General features: G+C 47.6%; 35 non-coding genes across 35 annotated transcripts; all 35 read left to right on the top strand.

Annotated features, from left to right (window-relative positions):
* Window positions 1-692: 692 nt before the first annotated feature.
* Window positions 693-767, top strand: TRNAI-AAU (transfer RNA isoleucine (anticodon AAU)). Its single transcript has one exon. It is a non-coding gene; the product is annotated as a tRNA-Ile (tRNA).
* A 324-nt stretch (window positions 768-1,091) lies between these two features.
* On the top strand, window positions 1,092-1,166 carry TRNAI-AAU (transfer RNA isoleucine (anticodon AAU)). Its single transcript has one exon. It is a non-coding gene; the product is annotated as a tRNA-Ile (tRNA).
* A 1,086-nt stretch (window positions 1,167-2,252) lies between these two features.
* Window positions 2,253-2,327, top strand: TRNAI-AAU (transfer RNA isoleucine (anticodon AAU)). The gene has a single exon. It is a non-coding gene; the product is annotated as a tRNA-Ile (tRNA).
* A 324-nt stretch (window positions 2,328-2,651) lies between these two features.
* Window positions 2,652-2,726, top strand: TRNAI-AAU (transfer RNA isoleucine (anticodon AAU)). The gene has a single exon. It is a non-coding gene; the product is annotated as a tRNA-Ile (tRNA).
* Window positions 2,727-3,050: 324 nt separating this feature from the next.
* On the top strand, window positions 3,051-3,125 carry TRNAI-AAU (transfer RNA isoleucine (anticodon AAU)). The gene has a single exon. It is a non-coding gene; the product is annotated as a tRNA-Ile (tRNA).
* Window positions 3,126-3,437: 312 nt separating this feature from the next.
* TRNAI-AAU (transfer RNA isoleucine (anticodon AAU)) lies at window positions 3,438-3,512 on the top strand. The gene has a single exon. It is a non-coding gene; the product is annotated as a tRNA-Ile (tRNA).
* Window positions 3,513-4,211: 699 nt separating this feature from the next.
* On the top strand, window positions 4,212-4,286 carry TRNAI-AAU (transfer RNA isoleucine (anticodon AAU)). The gene has a single exon. It is a non-coding gene; the product is annotated as a tRNA-Ile (tRNA).
* A 312-nt stretch (window positions 4,287-4,598) lies between these two features.
* Window positions 4,599-4,673, top strand: TRNAI-AAU (transfer RNA isoleucine (anticodon AAU)). Its single transcript has one exon. It is a non-coding gene; the product is annotated as a tRNA-Ile (tRNA).
* A 312-nt stretch (window positions 4,674-4,985) lies between these two features.
* TRNAI-AAU (transfer RNA isoleucine (anticodon AAU)) lies at window positions 4,986-5,060 on the top strand. Its single transcript has one exon. It is a non-coding gene; the product is annotated as a tRNA-Ile (tRNA).
* Window positions 5,061-5,372: 312 nt separating this feature from the next.
* TRNAI-AAU (transfer RNA isoleucine (anticodon AAU)) lies at window positions 5,373-5,447 on the top strand. Its single transcript has one exon. It is a non-coding gene; the product is annotated as a tRNA-Ile (tRNA).
* A 312-nt stretch (window positions 5,448-5,759) lies between these two features.
* Window positions 5,760-5,834, top strand: TRNAI-AAU (transfer RNA isoleucine (anticodon AAU)). The gene has a single exon. It is a non-coding gene; the product is annotated as a tRNA-Ile (tRNA).
* Window positions 5,835-6,146: 312 nt separating this feature from the next.
* On the top strand, window positions 6,147-6,221 carry TRNAI-AAU (transfer RNA isoleucine (anticodon AAU)). The gene has a single exon. It is a non-coding gene; the product is annotated as a tRNA-Ile (tRNA).
* A 699-nt stretch (window positions 6,222-6,920) lies between these two features.
* On the top strand, window positions 6,921-6,995 carry TRNAI-AAU (transfer RNA isoleucine (anticodon AAU)). Its single transcript has one exon. It is a non-coding gene; the product is annotated as a tRNA-Ile (tRNA).
* Window positions 6,996-8,081: 1,086 nt separating this feature from the next.
* TRNAI-AAU (transfer RNA isoleucine (anticodon AAU)) lies at window positions 8,082-8,156 on the top strand. Its single transcript has one exon. It is a non-coding gene; the product is annotated as a tRNA-Ile (tRNA).
* A 699-nt stretch (window positions 8,157-8,855) lies between these two features.
* On the top strand, window positions 8,856-8,930 carry TRNAI-AAU (transfer RNA isoleucine (anticodon AAU)). Its single transcript has one exon. It is a non-coding gene; the product is annotated as a tRNA-Ile (tRNA).
* A 312-nt stretch (window positions 8,931-9,242) lies between these two features.
* Window positions 9,243-9,317, top strand: TRNAI-AAU (transfer RNA isoleucine (anticodon AAU)). The gene has a single exon. It is a non-coding gene; the product is annotated as a tRNA-Ile (tRNA).
* A 699-nt stretch (window positions 9,318-10,016) lies between these two features.
* On the top strand, window positions 10,017-10,091 carry TRNAI-AAU (transfer RNA isoleucine (anticodon AAU)). Its single transcript has one exon. It is a non-coding gene; the product is annotated as a tRNA-Ile (tRNA).
* A 324-nt stretch (window positions 10,092-10,415) lies between these two features.
* Window positions 10,416-10,490, top strand: TRNAI-AAU (transfer RNA isoleucine (anticodon AAU)). The gene has a single exon. It is a non-coding gene; the product is annotated as a tRNA-Ile (tRNA).
* A 312-nt stretch (window positions 10,491-10,802) lies between these two features.
* On the top strand, window positions 10,803-10,877 carry TRNAI-AAU (transfer RNA isoleucine (anticodon AAU)). The gene has a single exon. It is a non-coding gene; the product is annotated as a tRNA-Ile (tRNA).
* Window positions 10,878-11,189: 312 nt separating this feature from the next.
* Window positions 11,190-11,264, top strand: TRNAI-AAU (transfer RNA isoleucine (anticodon AAU)). The gene has a single exon. It is a non-coding gene; the product is annotated as a tRNA-Ile (tRNA).
* Window positions 11,265-11,588: 324 nt separating this feature from the next.
* TRNAI-AAU (transfer RNA isoleucine (anticodon AAU)) lies at window positions 11,589-11,663 on the top strand. The gene has a single exon. It is a non-coding gene; the product is annotated as a tRNA-Ile (tRNA).
* Window positions 11,664-11,975: 312 nt separating this feature from the next.
* On the top strand, window positions 11,976-12,050 carry TRNAI-AAU (transfer RNA isoleucine (anticodon AAU)). The gene has a single exon. It is a non-coding gene; the product is annotated as a tRNA-Ile (tRNA).
* Window positions 12,051-12,362: 312 nt separating this feature from the next.
* Window positions 12,363-12,437, top strand: TRNAI-AAU (transfer RNA isoleucine (anticodon AAU)). The gene has a single exon. It is a non-coding gene; the product is annotated as a tRNA-Ile (tRNA).
* Window positions 12,438-12,749: 312 nt separating this feature from the next.
* Window positions 12,750-12,824, top strand: TRNAI-AAU (transfer RNA isoleucine (anticodon AAU)). Its single transcript has one exon. It is a non-coding gene; the product is annotated as a tRNA-Ile (tRNA).
* A 324-nt stretch (window positions 12,825-13,148) lies between these two features.
* TRNAI-AAU (transfer RNA isoleucine (anticodon AAU)) lies at window positions 13,149-13,223 on the top strand. Its single transcript has one exon. It is a non-coding gene; the product is annotated as a tRNA-Ile (tRNA).
* A 312-nt stretch (window positions 13,224-13,535) lies between these two features.
* TRNAI-AAU (transfer RNA isoleucine (anticodon AAU)) lies at window positions 13,536-13,610 on the top strand. The gene has a single exon. It is a non-coding gene; the product is annotated as a tRNA-Ile (tRNA).
* A 312-nt stretch (window positions 13,611-13,922) lies between these two features.
* On the top strand, window positions 13,923-13,997 carry TRNAI-AAU (transfer RNA isoleucine (anticodon AAU)). Its single transcript has one exon. It is a non-coding gene; the product is annotated as a tRNA-Ile (tRNA).
* A 699-nt stretch (window positions 13,998-14,696) lies between these two features.
* Window positions 14,697-14,771, top strand: TRNAI-AAU (transfer RNA isoleucine (anticodon AAU)). The gene has a single exon. It is a non-coding gene; the product is annotated as a tRNA-Ile (tRNA).
* Window positions 14,772-15,083: 312 nt separating this feature from the next.
* Window positions 15,084-15,158, top strand: TRNAI-AAU (transfer RNA isoleucine (anticodon AAU)). Its single transcript has one exon. It is a non-coding gene; the product is annotated as a tRNA-Ile (tRNA).
* A 324-nt stretch (window positions 15,159-15,482) lies between these two features.
* Window positions 15,483-15,557, top strand: TRNAI-AAU (transfer RNA isoleucine (anticodon AAU)). Its single transcript has one exon. It is a non-coding gene; the product is annotated as a tRNA-Ile (tRNA).
* A 312-nt stretch (window positions 15,558-15,869) lies between these two features.
* On the top strand, window positions 15,870-15,944 carry TRNAI-AAU (transfer RNA isoleucine (anticodon AAU)). The gene has a single exon. It is a non-coding gene; the product is annotated as a tRNA-Ile (tRNA).
* Window positions 15,945-16,256: 312 nt separating this feature from the next.
* On the top strand, window positions 16,257-16,331 carry TRNAI-AAU (transfer RNA isoleucine (anticodon AAU)). The gene has a single exon. It is a non-coding gene; the product is annotated as a tRNA-Ile (tRNA).
* Window positions 16,332-16,643: 312 nt separating this feature from the next.
* On the top strand, window positions 16,644-16,718 carry TRNAI-AAU (transfer RNA isoleucine (anticodon AAU)). Its single transcript has one exon. It is a non-coding gene; the product is annotated as a tRNA-Ile (tRNA).
* Window positions 16,719-17,429: 711 nt separating this feature from the next.
* On the top strand, window positions 17,430-17,504 carry TRNAI-AAU (transfer RNA isoleucine (anticodon AAU)). The gene has a single exon. It is a non-coding gene; the product is annotated as a tRNA-Ile (tRNA).
* Window positions 17,505-17,816: 312 nt separating this feature from the next.
* Window positions 17,817-17,891, top strand: TRNAI-AAU (transfer RNA isoleucine (anticodon AAU)). The gene has a single exon. It is a non-coding gene; the product is annotated as a tRNA-Ile (tRNA).
* Window positions 17,892-18,289: the final 398 nt, after the last annotated feature.

Here is an 18,289-nt window from a genome sequence, read left to right as displayed (position 1 = left end):
TAGTGTCTGAAGAGCCGACAAGCTCTTCTTTGGATAAGTTAGCAGCCTTTTTTCTTTTGAAAAGTGGAGCAATGAGGCATGTGGCTCAAAGAGGCAAAATGTGCCATTCTGCCTCATGGCGCATTAGCTCAGTTGGGTTAGAATGTGGTGCTAATAGCTCCAAGGCCACTGGCCACGTTCTCCAGTATCCAAAGAGCCGTCAAGTTGTCTTTTATCAAAGTTTGCAAGCTTTTTTGATGTAGAAAAGGGAGCAGTGATGCATGTGTATGTGGATCAAAGAGGCCAAAAACACAGGCGCAAATCATGGCCGGTTAGCTCAGTTGGGTTAGAGCGTGGTGCTAATAACGCCAAGGTCGCTGGTTCGATCCCCGTACGGGCCAGCTTACGTAGTGTCTGAAGAGCCGACAAGCTCTTCTTTGGAAAAGTTAGCAGCCTTTTTTCTTTTGAAAAGTGGAGCAATGAGGCATGTGGCTCAAAGAGGCAAAATGTGCCATTCTGCCTCATGGCGCATTAGCTCAGTTGGGTTAGAATGTGGTGCTAATAGCTCCAAGGCCACTGGCCACTATCTCCAGTATCCAAAGAGCCGTCAAGTTGTCTTTTATCAAAGTTTGCAAGCTTTTTTGATGTAGAAAAGGGAGCAGTGATGCATGTGTATGTGGATCAAAGAGGCCAAAAACACAGGTGCAAATCATGGCCGGTTAGCTCAGTTGGGTTAGAGCGTGGTGCTAATAACGCCAAGGTCGCGGGTTCGATCCCCGTACGGGCCAGCTTACGTAGTGTCTGAAGAGCCGACAAGCTCTTCTTTGGAAAAGTTAGCAGCCTTTTTTCTTTTGAAAAGTGGAGCAATGAGGCATGTGGCTCAAAGAGGCAAAATGTGCCATTCTGCCTCATGGCGCATTAGCTCAGTTGGGTTAGAATGTGGTGCTAATAGCTCCAAGGCCACTGGCCACGTTCTCCAGTATCCAAAGAGCCGTCAAGTTGTCTTTTATCAAAGTTTGCAAGCTTTTTTGATGTAGAAAAGGGAGCAGTGATGCATGTGTATGTGGATCAAAGAGGCCAAAAACACGGTCACAAACACAGCCACAAATCATGGCCGGTTAGCTCAGTTGGGTTAGAGCGTGGTGCTAATAACGCCAAGGTCGCGGGTTCGATCCCCGTATGGGCCAGCTTACGTAGTGTCTGAAGAGCCGACAAGCTCTTCTTTGGAAAAGTTAGCAGCCTTTTTTCTTTTGAAAAGTGGAGCAATGAGGCATGTGGCTCAAAGAGGCAAAATGTGCCATTCTGCCTCATGGCGCATTAGCTCAGTTGGGTTAGAATGTGGTGCTAATAGCTCCAAGGCAACTGGCCACGTTCTCCAGTATCCAAAGAGCCGTCAAGTTGTCTTTTATCAAAGTTTGCAAGCTTTTTTGATGTAGAAAAGGGAGCAGTGATGCATGTGTATGTAGATCAAAGAGGCCAAAAACACAGGCACAAATCATGGCCGGTTAGCTCAATTGGGTTAGAGCGTGGTGCTAATAACGCCAAGGTCGCGGGTTCGATCCCCGTACGGGCCAGCTTACGTAGTGTCTGAAGAGCCGACAAGCTCTTCTTTGGAAAAGTTAGCAGCCTTTTTTCTTTTGAAAAGTGGAGCAATGAGGCATGTGGCTCAAAGAGGCAAAATGTGCCATTCTGCCTCATGGCGCATTAGCTCAGTTGGGTTAGAATGTGGTGCTAATAGCTCCAAGGCCACTGGCCACATTCTCCAGTATCCAAAGAGCCGTCAAGTTGTCTTTTATCAAAGTTTGCAAGCTTTTTTGATGTAGAAAAGGGAGCAGTGATGCATGTGTATGTGGATCAAAGAGGCCAAAAACACACGCACAAATCATGGCCAGTTAGCTCAGTTGGGTTAGAGCGTGGTGCTAATAACGCCAAGGTCGCGGGTTCGATCCCCGTACGGGCCAGCTTACGTAGTGTCTGAAGAGCCGACAAGCTCTTCTTTGGATAAGTTAGCAGCCTTTTTTCTTTTGAAAAGTGGAGCAATGAGGCATGTGGCTCAAAGAGGCAAAATGTGCCATTCTGCCTCATGGCGCATTAGCTCAGTTGGCTTAGAATGTGGTGCTAATAGCTCCAAGGCCACTGGCCACTATCTCCAGTATCCAAAGAGCCGTCAAGTTGTCTTTTATCAAAGTTTGCAAGCTTTTTTGATGTAGAAAAGGGAGCAGTGATGCATGTGTATGTGGATCAAAGAGGCCAAAAACACAGGCACAAATCATGGCCGGTTAGCTCAGTTGGGTTAGAGCGTGGTGCTAATAACGCCAAGGTCGCGGGTTCGATCCCCGTACGGGCCAGCTTACGTAGTGTCTGAAGAGCCGACAAGCTCTTCTTTGGAAAAGTTAGCAGCCTTTTTTCTTTTGAAAAGTGGAGCAATGAGGCATGTGGCTCAAAGAGGCAAAATGTGCCATTCTGCCTCATGGCGCATTAGCTCAGTTGGGTTAGAATGTGGTGCTAATAGCTCCAAGGCCACTGGCCACGTTCTCCAGTATCCAAAGAGCCGTCAAGTTGTCTTTTATCAAAGTTTGCAAGCTTTTTTGATGTAGAAAAGGGAGCAGTGATGCATGTGTATGTGGATCAAAGAGGCCAAAAACACGGTCACAAACACAGTCACAAATCATGGCCGGTTAGCTCAGTTGGGTTAGAGCGTGGTGCTAATAACGCCAAGGTCGCGGGTTCGATCCCCGTATGGGCCAGCTTACGTAGTGTCTGAAGAGCCGACAAGCTCTTCTTTGGAAAAGTTAGCAGCCTTTTTTCTTTTGAAAAGTGGAGCAATGAGGCATGTGGCTCAAAGAGGCAAAATGTGCCATTCTGCCTCATGGCGCATTAGCTCAGTTGGGTTAGAATGTGGTGCTAATAGCTCCAAGGCCACTGGCCACGTTCTCCAGTATCCAAAGAGCCGTCAAGTTGTCTTTTATCAAAGTTTGCAAGCTTTTTTGATGTAGAAAAGGGAGCAGTGATGCATGTGTATGTGGATCAAAGAGGCCAAAAACACGGTCACAAACACAGCCACAAATCATGGCCGGTTAGCTCAGTTGGGTTAGAGCGTGGTGCTAATAACGCCAAGGTCGCGGGTTCGATCCCCGTATGGGCCAGCTTACGTAGTGTCTGAAGAGCCGACAAGCTCTTCTTTGGAAAAGTTAGCAGCCTTTTTTCTTTTGAAAAGTGGAGCAATGAGCCATGTGGCTCAAAGAGGCAAAATGTGCCATTCTGCCTCATGGCGCATTAGCTCAGTTGGGTTAGAATGTGGTGCTAATAGCTCCAAGGCCACTGGCCACGTTCTCCAGTATCCAAAGAGCCGTCAAGTTGTCTTTTATCAAAGTTTGCAAGCTTTTTTGATGTAGAAAAGGGAGCAGTGATGCATGTGTATGTAGATCAAAGAGGCCAAAAACACAGGCACAAATCATGGCCGGTTAGCTCAGTTGGGTTAGAGCGTGGTGCTAATAACGCCAAGGTCGCGGGTTCGATCCCCGTACGGGCCAGCTTACGTAGTGTCTGAAGAGCCGACAAGCTCTTCTTTGGAAAAGTTAGCAGCCTTTTTTCTTTTGAAAAGTGGAGCAATGAGGCATGTGGCTCAAAGAGGCAAAATGTGCCATTCTGCCTCATGGCGCATTAGCTCAGTTGGGTTAGAATGTGGTGCTAATAGCTCCAAGGCCACTGGCCACGTTCTCCAGTATCCAAAGAGCCGTCAAGTTGTCTTTTATCAAAGTTTGCAAGCTTTTTTGATGTAGAAAAGGGAGCAGTGATGCATGTGTATGTGGATCAAAGAGGCCAAAAACACAGGCACAAATCATGGCCAGTTAGCTCAGTTGGGTTAGAGCGTGGTGCTAATAACGCCAAGGTCGCGGGTTCGATCCCCGTACGGGCCAGCTTACGTAGTGTCTGAAGAGCCGACAAGCTCTTCTTTGGATAAGTTAGCAGCCTTTTTTCTTTTGAAAAGTGGAGCAATGAGGCATGTGGCTCAAAGAGGCAAAATGTGCCATTCTGCCTCATGGCGCATTAGCTCAGTTGGGTTAGAATGTGGTGCTAATAGCTCCAAGGCCACTGGCCACGTTCTCCAGTATCCAAAGAGCCGTCAAGTTGTCTTTTATCAAAGTTTGCAAGCTTTTTTGATGTAGAAAAGGGAGCAGTGATGCATGTGTATGTGGATCAAAGAGGCCAAAAACACAGGCGCAAATCATGGCCGGTTAGCTCAGTTGGGTTAGAGCGTGGTGCTAATAACGCCAAGGTCGCGGGTTCGATCCCCGTACGGGCCAGCTTACGTAGTGTCTGAAGAGCCGACAAGCTCTTCTTTGGAAAAGTTAGCACCCTTTTTTCTTTTGAAAAGTGGAGCAATGAGGCATGTGGCTCAAAGAGGCAAAATGTGCCATTCTGCCTCATGGTGCATTAGCTCAGTTGGGTTAGAATGTGGTGCTAATAGCTCCAAGGCCACTGGCCACGTTCTCCAGTATCCAAAGAGCCGTCAAGTTGTCTTTTATCAAAGTTTGCAAGCTTTTTTGATGTAGAAAAGGGAGCAGTGATGCATGTGTATGTGGATCAAAGAGGCCAAAAACACAGGCGCAAATCATGGCCGGTTAGCTCAGTTGGGTTAGAGCGTGGTGCTAATAACGCCAAGGTCACGGGTTCGATCCCCGTACGGGTCAGCTTACGTAGTGTCTGAAGAGCCAACAAGCTCTTGTTTGGAAAAGTTAGCAGCCTTTTTTCTTTTGAAAAGTGGAGCAATGAGGCATGTGGCTCAAAGAGGCAAAATGTGCCATTCTGCCTCATGGCGCATTAGCTCAGTTGGGTTAGAATGTGGTGCTAATAGCTCCAAGGCCACTGGCCACGTTCTCCAGTATCCAAAGAGCCGTCAAGTTGTCTTTTATCAAAGTTTGCAAGCTTTTTTGATGTAGAAAAGGGAGCAGTGATGCATGTGTATGTGGATCAAAGAGGCCAAAAACACAGGCGCAAATCATGGCCGGTTAGCTCAGTTGGGTTAGAGCGTGGTGCTAATAACGCCAAGGTCGCGGGTTCGATCCCCGTACGGGCCAGCTTACGTAGTGTCTGAAGAGCCGACAAGCTCTTCTTTGGAAAAGTTAGCACCCTTTTTTCTTTTGAAAAGTGGAGCAATGAGGCATGTGGCTCAAAGAGGCAAAATGTGCCATTCTGCCTCATGGTGCATTAGCTCAGTTGGGTTAGAATGTGGTGCTAATAGCTCCAAGGCCACTGGCCACGTTCTCCAGTATCCAAAGAGCCGTCAAGTTGTCTTTTATCAAAGTTTGCAAGCTTTTTTGATGTAGAAAAGGGAGCAGTGATGCATGTGTATGTGGATCAAAGAGGCCAAAAACACAGGCGCAAATCATGGCCGGTTAGCTCAGTTGGGTTAGAGCGTGGTGCTAATAACGCCAAGGTCACGGGTTCGATCCCCGTACGGGTCAGCTTACGTAGTGTCTGAAGAGCCAACAAGCTCTTGTTTGGAAAAGTTAGCAGCCTTTTTTCTTTTGAAAAGTGGAGCAATGAGGCATGTGGCTCAAAGAGGCAAAATGTGCCATTCTGCCTCATGGCGCATTAGCTCAGTTGGGTTAGAATGTGGTGCTAATAGCTCCAAGGCCACTGGCCACGTTCTCCAGTATCCAAAGAGCCGTCAAGTTGTCTTTTATCAAAGTTTGCAAGCTTTTTTGATGTAGAAAAGGGAGCAGTGATGCATGTGTATGTGGATCAAAGAGGCCAAAAACACAGGCACAAATCATGGCCGGTTAGCTCAGTTGGGTTAGAGCGTGGTGCTAATAACGCCAAGGTCGCGGGTTCGATCCCCGTACGGGCCAGCTTACGTAGTGTCTGAAGAGCCGACAAGCTCTTCTTTGGAAAAGTTAGCCGCCTTTTTTCTTTTGAAAAGTGGAGCAATGAGGCATGTGGCTCAAAGAGGCAAAATGTGCCATTCTGCCTCATGGCGCATTAGCTCAGTTGGGTTAGAATGTGGTGCTAATAGCTCCAAGGCCACTGGCCACGTTCTCCAGTATCCAAAGAGCCGTCAAGTTGTCTTTTATCAAAGTTTGCAAGCTTTTTTGATGTAGAAAAGGGAGCAGTGATGCATGTGTATGTGGATCAAAGAGGCCAAAAACGCAGGCACAAATCATGGCCGGTTAGCTCAGTTGGGTTAGAGCGTGGTGCTAATAACGCCAAGGTCGCGGGTTCGATCCCCGTACGGGCCAGCTTACGTAGTGTCTGAAGAGCCGACAAGCTCTTCTTTGGAAAAGTTAGCAGCCTTTTTTCTTTTGAAAAGTGGAGCAATGAGGCATGTGGCTCAAAGAGGCAAAATGTGCCATTCTGCCTCATGGCGCATTAGCTCAGTTGGGTTAGAATGTGGTGCTAATAGCTCCAAGGCCACTGGCCACGTTCTCCAGTATCCAAAGAGCCGTCAAGTTGTCTTTTATCAAAGTTTGCAAGCTTTTTTGATGTAGAAAAGGGAGCAGTGATGCATGTGTATGTGGATCAAAGAGGCCAAAAACACAGGCACAAATCATGGCCAGTTAGCTCAGTTGGGTTAGAGCGTGGTGCTAATAACGCCAAGGTCGCGGGTTCGATCCCCGTACGGGCCAGCTTACGTAGTGTCTGAAGAGCCGACAAGCTCTTCTTTGGAAAAGTTAGCAGCCTTTTTTCTTTTGAAAAGTGGAGCAATGAGGCATGTGGCTCAAAGAGGCAAAATGTGCCATTCTGCCTCATGGCGCATTAGCTCAGTTGGGTTAGAATGTGGTGCTAATAGCTCCAAGGCCACTGGCCACGTTCTCCAGTATCCAAAGAGCCGTCAAGTTGTCTTTTATCAAAGTTTGCAAGCTTTTTTGATGTAGAAAAGGGAGCAGTGATGCATGTGTATGTGGATCAAAGAGGCCAAAAACACAGGCACAAATCATGGCCGGTTAGCTCAGTTGGGTTAGAGCGTGGTGCTAATAACGCCAAGGTCGCGGGTTCGATCCCCGTACGGGCCAGCTTACGTAGTGTCTGAAGAGCCGACAAGCTCTTCTTTGGAAAAGTTAGCAGCCTTTTTTCTTTTGAAAAGTGGAGCAATGAGGCATGTGGCTCAAAGAGGCAAAATGTGCCATTCTGCCTCATGGCGCATTAGCTCAGTTGGGTTAGAATGTGGTGCTAATAGCTCCAAGGCCACTGGCCACGTTCTCCAGTATCCAAAGAGCCGTCAAGTTGTCTTTTATCAAAGTTTGCAAGCTTTTTTGATGTAGAAAAGGGAGCAGTGATGCATGTGTATGTGGATCAAAGAGGCCAAAAACACAGGCACAAATCATGGCCAGTTAGCTCAGTTGGGTTAGAGCGTGGTGCTAATAACGCCAAGGTCGCGGGTTCGATCCCCGTACGGGCCAGCTTACGTAGTGTCTGAAGAGCCGACAAGCTCTTCTTTGGAAAAGTTAGCAGCCTTTTTTCTTTTGAAAAGTGGAGCAATGAGGCATGTGGCTCAAAGAGGCAAAATGTGCCATTCTGCCTCATGGCGCATTAGCTCAGTTGGGTTAGAATGTGGTGCTAATAGCTCCAAGGCCACTGGCCACGTTCTCCAGTATCCAAAGAGCCGTCAAGTTGTCTTTTATCAAAGTTTGCAAGCTTTTTTGATGTAGAAAAGGGAGCAGTGATGCATGTGTATGTGGATCAAAGAGGCCAAAAACACAGGCACAAATCATGGCCAGTTAGCTCAGTTGGGTTAGAGCGTGGTGCTAATATCGCCAAGGTCGCGGGTTCGATCCCCGTACGGGCCAGCTTACGTAGTGTCTGAAGAGCCGACAAGCTCTTCTTTGGAAAAGTTAGCAGCCTTTTTTCTTTTGAAAAGTGGAGCAATGAGGCATGTGGCTCAAAGAGGCAAAATGTGCCATTCTGCCTCATGGCGCATTAGCTCAGTTGGGTTAGAATGTGGTGCTAATAGCTCCAAGGCCACTGGCCACGTTCTCCAGTATCCAAAGAGCCGTCAAGTTGTCTTTTATCAAAGTTTGCAAGCTTTTTTGATGTAGAAAAGGGAGCAGTGATGCATGTGTATGTGGATCAAAGAGGCCAAAAACACAGGCACAAATCATGGCCGGTTAGCTCAGTTGGGTTAGAGCGTGGTGCTAATAACGCCAAGGTCGCGGGTTCGATCCCCGTACGGGCCAGCTTACGTAGTGTCTGAAGAGCCGACAAGCTCTTCTTTGGAAAAGTTAGCAGCCTTTTTTCTTTTGAAAAGTGGAGCAATGAGGCATGTGGCTCAAAGAGGCAAAATGTGCCATTCTGCCTCATGGCGCATTAGCTCAGTTGGGTTAGAATGTGGTGCTAATAGCTCCAAGGCCACTGGCCACGTTCTCCAGTATCCAAAGAGCCGTCAAGTTGTCTTTTATCAAAGTTTGCAAGCTTTTTTGATGTAGAAAAGGGAGCAGTGATGCATGTGTATGTGGATCAAAGAGGCCAAAAACACAGGCACAAATCATGGCCAGTTAGCTCAGTTGGGTTAGAGCGTGGTGCTAATAACGCCAAGGTCGCGGGTTCGATCCCCGTACGGGCCAGCTTACGTAGTGTCTGAAGAGCCGACAAGCTCTTCTTTGGAAAAGTTAGCAGCCTTTTTTCTTTTGAAAAGTGGAGCAATGAGGCATGTGGCTCAAAGAGGCAAAATGTGCCATTCTGCCTCATGGCGCATTAGCTCAGTTGGGTTAGAATGTGGTGCTAATAGCTCCAAGGCCACTGGCCACGTTCTCCAGTATCCAAAGAGCCGTCAAGTTGTCTTTTATCAAAGTTTGCAAGCTTTTTTGATGTAGAAAAGGGAGCAGTGATGCATGTGTATGTGGATCAAAGAGGCCAAAAACACAGGCGCAAATCATGGCCGGTTAGCTCAGTTGGGTTAGAGCGTGGTGCTAATAACGCCAAGGTCACGGGTTCGATCCCCGTACGGGCCAGCTTACGTTGTGCCTGAAGAGCCGACAAGCTCTTCTTTGGAAAAGTTAGCAGCCTTTTTTCTTTTGAAAAGTGGAGCAATGAGGCATGTGGCTCAAAGAGGCAAAATGTGCCATTCTGCCTCATGGCGCATTAGCTCAGTTGGGTTAGAATGTGGTGCTAATAGCTCCAAGGCCACTGGCCACGTTCTCCAGTATCCAAAGAGCCGTCAAGTTGTCTTTTATCAAAGTTTGCAAGCTTTTTTGATGTAGAAAAGGGAGCAGTGATGCATGTGTATGTAGATCAAAGAGGCCAAAAACACAGGCACAAATCATGGCCGGTTAGCTCAGTTGGGTTAGAGCGTGGTGCTAATAACGCCAAGGTCGCGGGTTCGATCCCCGTACGGGCCAGCTTACGTAGTGTCTGAAGAGCCGACAAGCTCTTCTTTGGAAAAGTTAGCAGCCTTTTTTCTTTTGAAAAGTGGAGCAATGAGGCATGTGGCTCAAAGAGGCAAAATGTGCCATTCTGCCTCATGGCGCATTAGCTCAGTTGGGTTAGAATGTGGTGCTAATAGCTCCAAGGCCACTGGCCACATTCTCCAGTATCCAAAGAGCCGTCAAGTTGTCTTTTATCAAAGTTTGCAAGCTTTTTTGATGTAGAAAAGGGAGCAGTGATGCATGTGTATGTGGATCAAAGAGGCCAAAAACACACGCACAAATCATGGCCAGTTAGCTCAGTTGGGTTAGAGCGTGGTGCTAATAACGCCAAGGTCGCGGGTTCGATCCCCGTACGGGCCAGCTTACGTAGTGTCTGAAGAGCCGACAAGCTCTTCTTTGGATAAGTTAGCAGCCTTTTTTCTTTTGAAAAGTGGAGCAATGAGGCATGTGGCTCAAAGAGGCAAAATGTGCCATTCTGCCTCATGGCGCATTAGCTCAGTTGGGTTAGAATGTGGTGCTAATAGCTCCAAGGCCACTGGCCACTATCTCCAGTATCCAAAGAGCCGTCAAGTTGTCTTTTATCAAAGTTTGCAAGCTTTTTTGATGTAGAAAAGGGAGCAGTGATGCATGTGTATGTGGATCAAAGAGGCCAAAAACACAGGCGCAAATCATGGCCGGTTAGCTCAGTTGGGTTAGAGCGTGGTGCTAATAACGCCAAGGTCGCGGGTTCGATCCCCGTACGGGCCAGCTTACGTAGTGTCTGAAGAGCCGACAAGCTCTTCTTTGGAAAAGTTAGCAGCCTTTTTTCTTTTGAAAAGTGGAGCAATGAGGCATGTGGCTCAAAGAGGCAAAATGTGCCATTCTGCCTCATGGCGCATTAGCTCAGTTGGGTTAGAATGTGGTGCTAATAGCTCCAAGGCCACTGGCCACGTTCTCCAGTATCCAAAGAGCCGTCAAGTTGTCTTTTATCAAAGTTTGCAAGCTTTTTTGATGTAGAAAAGGGAGCAGTGATGCATGTGTATGTGGATCAAAGAGGCCAAAAACACGGTCACAAACACAGCCACAAATCATGGCCGGTTAGCTCAGTTGGGTTAGAGCGTGGTGCTAATAACGCCAAGGTCGCGGGTTCGATCCCCGTATGGGCCAGCTTACGTAGTGTCTGAAGAGCCGACAAGCTCTTCTTTGGAAAAGTTAGCAGCCTTTTTTCTTTTGAAAAGTGGAGCAATGAGGCATGTGGCTCAAAGAGGCAAAATGTGCCATTCTGCCTCATGGCGCATTAGCTCAGTTGGGTTAGAATGTGGTGCTAATAGCTCCAAGGCCACTGGCCACGTTCTCCAGTATCCAAAGAGCCGTCAAGTTGTCTTTTATCAAAGTTTGCAAGCTTTTTTGATGTAGAAAAGGGAGCAGTGATGCATGTGTATGTGGATCAAAGAGGCCAAAAACACAGGCGCAAATCATGGCCGGTTAGCTCAGTTGGGTTAGAGCGTGGTGCTAATAACGCCAAGGTCACGGGTTCGATCCCCGTACGGGCCAGCTTACGTAGTGTCTGAAGAGCCGACAAGCTCTTCTTTGGAAAAGTTAGCAGCCTTTTTTCTTTTGAAAAGTGGAGCAATGAGGCATGTGGCTCAAAGAGGCAAAATGTGCCATTCTGCCTCATGGCGCATTAGCTCAGTTGGGTTAGAATGTGGTGCTAATAGCTCCAAGGCCACTGGCCACTATCTCCAGTATCCAAAGAGCCGTCAAGTTGTCTTTTATCAAAGTTTGCAAGCTTTTTTGATGTAGAAAAGGGAGCAGTGATGCATGTGTATGTGGATCAAAGAGGCCAAAAACACAGGCGCAAATCATGGCCGGTTAGCTCAGTTGGGTTAGAGCGTGGTGCTAATAACGCCAAGGTCGCGGGTTCGATCCCCGTACGGGCCAGCTTACGTAGTGTCTGAAGAGCCGACAAGCTCTTCTTTGGAAAAGTTAGCAGCCTTTTTTCTTTTGAAAAGTGGAGCAATGAGGCATGTGGCTCAAAGAGGCAAAATGTGCCATTCTGCCTCATGGCGCATTAGCTCAGTTGGGTTAGAATGTGGTGCTAATAGCTCCAAGGCCACTGGCCACGTTCTCCAGTATCCAAAGAGCCGTCAAGTTGTCTTTTATCAAAGTTTGCAAGCTTTTTTGATGTAGAAAAGGGAGCAGTGATGCATGTGTATGTGGATCAAAGAGGCCAAAAACACGGTCACAAACACAGCCACAAATCATGGCCGGTTAGCTCAGTTGGGTTAGAGCGTGGTGCTAATAACGCCAAGGTCGCGGGTTCGATCCCCGTATGGGCCAGCTTACGTAGTGTCTGAAGAGCCGACAAGCTCTTCTTTGGAAAAGTTAGCAGCCTTTTTTCTTTTGAAAAGTGGAGCAATGAGGCATGTGGCTCAAAGAGGCAAAATGTGCCATTCTGCCTCATGGCGCATTAGCTCAGTTGGGTTAGAATGTGGTGCTAATAGCTCCAAGGCCACTGGCCACGTTCTCCAGTATCCAAAGAGCCGTCAAGTTGTCTTTTATCAAAGTTTGCAAGCTTTTTTGATGTAGAAAAGGGAGCAGTGATGCATGTGTATGTGGATCAAAGAGGCCAAAAACACAGGCGCAAATCATGGCCGGTTAGCTCAGTTGGGTTAGAGCGTGGTGCTAATAACGCCAAGGTCACGGGTTCGATCCCCGTACGGGCCAGCTTACGTAGTGTCTGAAGAGCCGACAAGCTCTTCTTTGGAAAAGTTAGCAGCCTTTTTTCTTTTGAAAAGTGGAGCAATGAGGCATGTGGCTCAAAGAGGCAAAATGTGCCATTCTGCCTCATGGCGCATTAGCTCAGTTGGGTTAGAATGTGGTGCTAATAGCTCCAAGGCCACTGGCCACGTTCTCCAGTATCCAAAGAGCCGTCAAGTTGTCTTTTATCAAAGTTTGCAAGCTTTTTTGATGTAGAAAAGGGAGCAGTGATGCATGTGTATGTAGATCAAAGAGGCCAAAAACACAGGCACAAATCATGGCCGGTTAGCTCAGTTGGGTTAGAGCGTGGTGCTAATAACGCCAAGGTCGCGGGTTCGATCCCCGTACGGGCCAGCTTACGTAGTGTCTGAAGAGCCGACAAGCTCTTCTTTGGAAAAGTTAGCAGCCTTTTTTCTTTTGAAAAGTGGAGCAATGAGGCATGTGGCTCAAAGAGGCAAAATGTGCCATTCTGCCTCATGGCGCATTAGCTCAGTTGGCTTAGAATGTGGTGCTAATAGCTCCAAGGCCACTGGCCACATTCTCCAGTATCCAAAGAGCCGTCAAGTTGTCTTTTATCAAAGTTTGCAAGCTTTTTTGATGTAGAAAAGGGAGCAGTGATGCATGTGTATGTGGATCAAAGAGGCCAAAAACACAGGCACAAATCATGGCCGGTTAGCTCAGTTGGGTTAGAGCGTGGTGCTAATAACGCCAAGGTCGCGGGTTCGATCCCCGTACGGGCCAGCTTACGTAGTGTCTGAAGAGCCGACAAGCTCTTCTTTGGAAAAGTTAGCAGCCTTTTTTCTTTTGAAAAGTGGAGCAATGAGGCATGTGGCTCAAAGAGGCAAAATGTGCCATTCTGCCTCATGGCGCATTAGCTCAGTTGGGTTAGAATGTGGTGCTAATAGCTCCAAGGCCACTGGCCACGTTCTCCAGTATCCAAAGAGCCGTCAAGTTGTCTTTTATCAAAGTTTGCAAGCTTTTTTGATGTAGAAAAGGGAGCAGTGATGCATGTGTATGTGGATCAAAGAGGCCAAAAACACGGTCACAAACACAGTCACAAATCATGGCCGGTTAGCTCAGTTGGGTTAGAGCGTGGTGCTAATAACGCCAAGGTCGCGGGTTCGATCCCCGTATGGGCCAGCTTACGTAGTGTCTGAAGAGCCGACAAGCTCTTCTTTGGAAAAGTTAGCAGCCTTTTTTCTTTTGAAAAGTGGAGCAATGAGGCATGTGGCTCAAAAAGGCAAAATGTGCCATTCTGCCTCATGGCGCATTAGCTCAGTTGGGTTAGAATGTGGTGCTAATAGCTCCAAGGCCACTGGCCACGTTCTCCAGTATCCAAAGAGCCGTCAAGTTGTCTTTTATCAAAGTTTGCAAGCTTTTTTGATGTAGAAAAGGGAGCAGTGATGCATGTGTATGTGGATCAAAGAGGCCAAAAACACAGGCGCAAATCATGGCCGGTTAGCTCAGTTGGGTTAGAGCGTGGTGCTAATAACGCCAAGGTCACGGGTTCGATCCCCGTACGGGCCAGCTTACGTTGTGCCTGAAGAGCCGACAAGCTCTTCTTTGGAAAAGTTAGCAGCCTTTTTTCTTTTGAAAAGTGGAGCAATGAGGCATGTGGCTCAAAGAGGCAAAATGTGCCATTCTGCCTCATGGCGCATTAGCTCAGTTGGGTTAGAATGTGGTGCTAATAGCTCCAAGGCCACTGGCCACGTTCTCCAGTATCCAAAGAGCCGTCAAGTTGTCTTTTATCAAAGTTTGCAAGCTTTTTTGATGTAGAAAAGGGAGCAGTGATGCATGTGTATGTAGATCAAAGAGGCCAAAAAAACAGGCACAAATCATGGCCGGTTAGCTCAGTTGGGTTAGAGCGTGGTGCTAATAACGCCAAGGTCGCGGGTTCGATCCCCGTACGGGCCAGCTTACGTAGTGTCTGAAGAGCCGACAAGCTCTTCTTTGGAAAAGTTAGCAGCCTTTTTTCTTTTGAAAAGTGGAGCAATGAGGCATGTGGCTCAAAGAGGCAAAATGTGCCATTCTGCCTCATGGCGCATTAGCTCAGTTGGGTTAGAATGTGGTGCTAATAGCTCCAAGGCCACTGGCCACGTTCTCCAGTATCCAAAGAGCCGTCAAGTTGTCTTTTATCAAAGTTTGCAAGCTTTTTTGATGTAGAAAAGGGAGCAGTGATGCATGTGTATGTGGATCAAAGAGGCCAAAAACACAGGCACAAATCATGGCCAGTTAGCTCAGTTGGGTTAGAGCGTGGTGCTAATAATGCCAAGGTCGCGGGTTCGATCCCCGTACGGGCCAGCTTACGTAGTGTCTGAAGAGCCGACAAGCTCTTCTTTGGATAAGTTAGCAGCCTTTTTTCTTTTGAAAAGTGGAGCAATGAGGCATGTGGCTCAAAGAGGCAAAATGTGCCATTCTGCCTCATGGCGCATTAGCTCAGTTGGGTTAGAATGTGGTGCTAATAGCTCCAAGGCCACTGGCCACGTTCTCCAGTATCCAAAGAGCCGTCAAGTTGTCTTTTATCAAAGTTTGCAAGCTTTTTTGATGTAGAAAAGGGAGCAGTGATGCATGTGTATGTGGATCAAAGAGGCCAAAAACACAGGCGCAAATCATGGCCGGTTAGCTCAGTTGGGTTAGAGCGTGGTGCTAATAACGCCAAGGTCGCGGGTTCGATCCCCGTACGGGCCAGCTTACGTAGTGTCTGAAGAGCCGACCAGCTCTTCTTTGGAAAAGTTAGCAGCCTTTTTTCTTTTGAAAAGTGGAGCAATGAGGCATGTGGCTCAAAGAGGCAAAATGTGCCATTCTGCCTCATGGCGCATTAGCTCAGTTGGGTTAGAATGTGGTGCTAATAGCTCCAAGGCCACTGGCCACGTTCTCCAGTATCCAAAGAGCCGTCAAGTTGTCTTTTATCAAAGTTTGCAAGCTTTTTTGATGTAGAAAAGGGAGCAGTGATGCATGTGTATGTGGATCAAAGAGGCCAAAAACACAGGTGCAAATCATGGCCGGTTAGCTCAGTTGGGTTAGAGCGTGGTGCTAATAACGCCAAGGTCGCGGGTTCGATCCCCGTACGGGCCAGCTTACGTAGTGTCTGAAGAGCCGACAAGCTCTTCTTTGGAAAAGTTAGCAGCCTTTTTTCTTTTGAAAAGTGGAGCAATGAGGCATGTGGCTCAAAGAGGCAAAATGTGCCATTCTGCCTCATGGCGCATTAGCTCAGTTGGGTTAGAATGTGGTGCTAATAGCTCCAAGGCCACTGGCCACGTTCTCCAGTATCCAAAGAGCCGTCAAGTTGTCTTTTATCAAAGTTTGCAAGCTTTTTTGATGTAGAAAAGGGAGCAGTAATGCATGTGTATGTGGATCAAAGAGGCCAAAAACACGGTCACAAACACAGTCACAAATCATGGCCGATTAGCTCAGTTGGGTTAGAGCGTGGTGCTAATAACGCCAAGGTCGCGGGTTCGATCCCCGTATGGGCCAGCTTACGTAGTGTCTGAAGAGCCGACAAGCTCTTCTTTGGAAAAGTTAGCAGCCTTTTTTCTTTTGAAAAGTGGAGCAATGAGGCATGTGGCTCAAAGAGGCAAAATGTGCCATTCTGCCTCATGGCGCATTAGCTCAGTTGGGTTAGAATGTGGTGCTAATAGCTCCAAGGCCACTGGCCACGTTCTCCAGTATCCAAAGAGCCGTCAAGTTGTCTTTTATCAAAGTTTGCAAGCTTTTTTGATGTAGAAAAGGGAGCAGTGATGCATGTGTATGTGGATCAAAGAGGCCAAAAACACAGGCGCAAATCATGGCCGGTTAGCTCAGTTGGGTTAGAGCGTGGTGCTAATAACGCCAAGGTCACGGGTTCGATCCCCGTACGGGCCAGCTTACGTTGTGCCTGAAGAGCCGACAAGCTCTTCTTTGGAAAAGTTAGCAGCCTTTTTTCTTTTGAAAAGTGGAGCAATGAGGCATGTGGCTCAAAGAGGCAAAATGTGCCATTCTGCCTCATGGCGCATTAGCTCAGTTGGGTTAGAATGTGGTGCTAATAGCTCCAAGGCCACTGGCCACGTTCTCCAGTATCCAAAGAGCCGTCAAGTTGTCTTTTATCAAAGTTTGCAAGCTTTTTTGATGTAGAAAAGGGAGCAGTGATGCATGTGTATGTGGATCAAAGAGGCCAAAAACACAGGCGCAAATCATGGCCGGTTAGCTCAGTTGGGTTAGAGCGTGGTGCTAATAACGCCAAGGTCACGGGTTCGATCCCCGTACGGGCCAGCTTACGTTGTGCCTGAAGAGCCGACAAGCTCTTCTTTGGAAAAGTTAGCAGCCTTTTTTCTTTTGAAAAGTGGAGCAATGAGGCATGTGGCTCAAAGAGGCAAAATGTGCCATTCTGCCTCATGGCGCATTAGCTCAGTTGGGTTAGAATGTGGTGCTAATAGCTCCAAGGCCACTGGCCACGTTCTCCAGTATCCAAAGAGCCGTCAAGTTGTCTTTTATCAAAGTTTGCAAGCTTTTTTGATGTAGAAAAGGGAGCAGTGATGCATGTGTATGTAGATCAAAGAGGCCAAAAACACAGGCACAAATCATGGCCGGTTAGCTCAGTTGGGTTAGAGCGTGGTGCTAATAACGCCAAGGTCGCGGGTTCGATCCCCGTACGGGCCAGCTTACGTAGTGTCTGAAGAGCCGACAAGCTCTTCTTTGGAAAAGTTAGCAGCCTTTTTTCTTTTGAAAAGTGGAGCAATGAGGCATGTGGCTCAAAGAGGCAAAATGTGCCATTCTGCCTCATGGCGCATTAGCTCAGTTGGGTTAGAATGTGGTGCTAATAGCTCCAAGGCCACTGGCCACGTTCTCCAGTATCCAAAGAGCCGTCAAGTTGTCTTTTATCAAAGTTTGCAAGCTTTTTTGATGTAGAAAAGGGAGCAGTGATGCATGTGTATGTGGATCAAAGAGGCCAAAAACACGGTCACAAACACAGTCACAAATCATGGCCGGTTAGCTCAGTTGGGTTAGAGCGTGGTGCTAATGACGCCAAGGTCGCGGGTTCGATCCCCGTATGGGCCAGCTTACGTAGTGTCTGAAGAGCCGACAAGCTCTTCTTTGGAAAAGTTAGCAGCCTTTTTTCTTTTGAAAAGTGGAGCAATGAGGCATGTGGCTCAAAGAGGCAAAATGTGCCATTCTGCCTCATGGCGCATTAGCTCAGTTGGGTTAGAATGTGGTGCTAATAGCTCCAAGGCCACTGGCCACGTTCTCCAGTATCCAAAGAGCCGTCAAGTTGTCTTTTATCAAAGTTTGCAAGCTTTTTTGATGTAGAAAAGGGAGCAGTGATGCATGTGTATGTGGATCAAAGAGGCCAAAAACACAGGCGCAAATCATGGCCGGTTAGCTCAGTTGGGTTAGAGCGTGGTGCTAATAACGCCAAGGTCACGGGTTCGATCCCCGTACGGGCCAGCTTACGTTGTGCCTGAAGAGCCGACAAGCTCTTCTTTGGAAAAGTTAGCAGCCTTTTTTCTTTTGAAAAGTGGAGCAATGAGGCATGTGGCTCAAAGAGGCAAAATGTGCCATTCTGCCTCATGGCGCATTAGCTCAGTTGGGTTAGAATGTGGTGCTAATAGCTCCAAGGCCACTGGCCACGTTCTCCAGTATCCAAAGAGCCGTCAAGTTGTCTTTTATCAAAGTTTGCAAGCTTTTTTGATGTAGAAAAGGGAGCAGTGATGCATGTGTATGTAGATCAAAGAGGCCAAAAACACAGGCACAAATCATGGCCGGTTAGCTCAGTTGGGTTAGAGCGTGGTGCTAATAACGCCAAGGTCGCGGGTTCGATCCCCGTACGGGCCAGCTTACGTAGTGTCTGAAGAGCCGACAAGCTCTTCTTTGGAAAAGTTAGCAGCCTTTTTTCTTTTGAAAAGTGGAGCAATGAGGCATGTGGCTCAAAGAGGCAAAATGTGCCATTCTGCCTCATGGCGCATTAGCTCAGTTGGGTTAGAATGTGGTGCTAATAGCTCCAAGGCCACTGGCCACGTTCTCCAGTATCCAAAGAGCCGTCAAGTTGTCTTTTATCAAAGTTTGCAAGCTTTTTTGATGTAGAAAAGGGAGCAGTGATGCATGTGTATGTGGATCAAAGAGGCCAAAAACACAGGCACAAATCATGGCCAGTTAGCTCAGTTGGGTTAGAGCGTGGTGCTAATAACGCCAAGGTCGCGGGTTCGATCCCCGTACGGGCCAGCTTACGTAGT

Source organism: Eleutherodactylus coqui, chromosome 2, assembly GCF_035609145.1.
Source record: "Eleutherodactylus coqui strain aEleCoq1 chromosome 2, aEleCoq1.hap1, whole genome shotgun sequence".
NCBI classification, from domain to species: Eukaryota; Metazoa; Chordata; class Amphibia; order Anura; family Eleutherodactylidae; genus Eleutherodactylus; species Eleutherodactylus coqui.
The sequence above is the reverse complement of the archived record's forward strand: the minus strand, read 5'-3'. Positions and strand labels throughout refer to the sequence as shown.